Genomic DNA, 1,936 nt, shown 5'->3' on the forward strand with positions numbered 1-1,936 from the left:
TTCCATGCAAAAAAAAAAAAAAAAGAAACCTACTGCTGTCTTAAGCAACCAACGCCTTTCATGGTGTCCACCATGAGCGTCGATGTTGTGCGCCTTAACTCTGCGTTTTGGTTTAATCCCACAGCGCCAGTTCTCTGCTTACCCAAAATGGACGCAGCTTCCACTGGTGGCACTCTGATCCGAAGATGCTCGTGCTTCATAATTCAAGAAAGCAGAGATCTCACCCATTTAAAGTTTGAGAATAGGTTTGAGGTCGTTTGCGTCCCCACAAGGCCCTAATCATTCGCTTACCACCTTAACCAGATGAGACTTCGCGCGCGTGTCGTGCGGAACGGAGCCGAGTGCCAGCTATCCTGAGGGAACTTCGGAGGGAACCAGCTACTAGATGGTTTCGATTAGTCTTTCGTTCGCCCCTAAATACCCCAGTTCCGACGATCGATTTGCACGTCAGAATCGCTACGGACCTCCATCAGGTTTCCCCTGACTTCGTCCTGACCCAGGCATAGTTCACCATCTTTCGGGTCCCAACGTGTACGCTCTGGTGCGCCTCTTCTCGCGATGAGAACGAGACGCCCCGGGAGTGCAGAGGCCGCATCGCGACGCGGCCCATCCTCCCTATGTCGACGGCCAGGGCCGACCTTCACTTTCATTACGCCTTTAGGTCTCGCGACAAGTCCCAATGACTCGCGTACATGTTAGACTCCTTGGTCCGTGTTTCAAAGACGGGTCCTAAGAGTACCCAAAGCAGTAGCGTCGCCGACCGGTATCGGTCTCCCGCGAGACCGCGGGAGACGTTCGCAGGCCTGTCGAAGGTGTACCGTACTGTAACCAACAGCGGGCCAGGACCTGGACGGCGCGAAGTCCGTAACCTCCGAGTACCGTGGCGCGCGCGCTTGCGACGGTCCTCGACGCACCGTGAATAGTGTGCGGCCTGATACCTTGCCGTACCGCGGGCCGATGCAAGGCCGGACCGGCGACCGAAGGGTTTTGTACGCGTGCCGCTTTTATCCGGCGACGCGACCAGACACCAGGCCACCCGGGCCGTAGACCGGACACACCCAGCGGGTCGCGACGTTCTACTTGGGGAGAAGTGCACGACGACGAGCGCCGGACAATCGGCGCACGGTAGCGTGCCCGCGCGGCGAGCCGCAAAGGGACTCCGCGGGGACAAAAGGAAGACATCGCCGACCGACGCGAAAGCCAGCGCCCTGATGACGATGGAATCTCCCCTGTTCGATCTATTTGGGTTTTATCTCTAGGGTTTACCCCTGAAACGGTTTCATCACGTACTCTTGAAACTCCTCTCTTCAAAGTTCTTTTCAACTTTCCCTCACGGTACTTGTTCGCTATCGGTCTCGTGGTCGTATTAGCCTTAATGGAGTTTACCACACCCTTAGAGCTGCACTCTCAAGCAACCCGACTCTAAGGAGAGATCCTCCCGAGGCGCGCACCGGTCGCTACGACGGGCCTGGCACCCTCTAACGGGTAATGTGGCCCATCAAGTATGGACTTGGACGCGACGCGGCACCTCGGGATAAGCGGATCCTCCCAAACACACATTTCCCTTCGGCGGAAAGCCGCGGGATTCGGTGCTGGGCTCTTTTCCTGTTCGTCTCGCCGCTACTAAGGAAATCCGTGGTTAGTTTTCTTTTCCTCCGCTTAATAATATGCTTTAAATTCAGCGGGTAATCTCGCCTGCTCTGAGGTCGTCGCATAGTGAGTTTTTTCGTAGCCGTTTGCCTCCTCCGCGTCGCTCATCGTCGTCTCTCCTCTATAATATATATTTAAGAGGGAGAGAGAGAGAGCGTCGAACGAGAGAGCAGCAGCGGCACACACGAAATACGCGAGAAGGCAAATCGCCGGGCGCTAACCGCACACACACTCGTTGGTGGTAATGGTAGCGATATATCGCGGGGTTCGAGATTCTCGGACTCTC

At 55.9% G+C, this 1,936-nt stretch overlaps 1 pseudogene; it reads right to left on the reverse strand.

Annotated features, from left to right (window-relative positions):
- LOC146720163 (large subunit ribosomal RNA) overlaps positions 1-1,709 on the reverse strand; it is a 4,994-nt pseudogene extending 3,285 nt beyond the window's left edge.
- Positions 1,710-1,936: the final 227 nt, after the last annotated feature.

This window comes from Nylanderia fulva, unplaced genomic scaffold (genome assembly GCF_048542155.1).
Source record: "Nylanderia fulva isolate GAGA-0341 unplaced genomic scaffold, ASM4854215v1 Scaffold759, whole genome shotgun sequence".
NCBI classification, from domain to species: domain Eukaryota; kingdom Metazoa; phylum Arthropoda; class Insecta; order Hymenoptera; family Formicidae; genus Nylanderia; species Nylanderia fulva.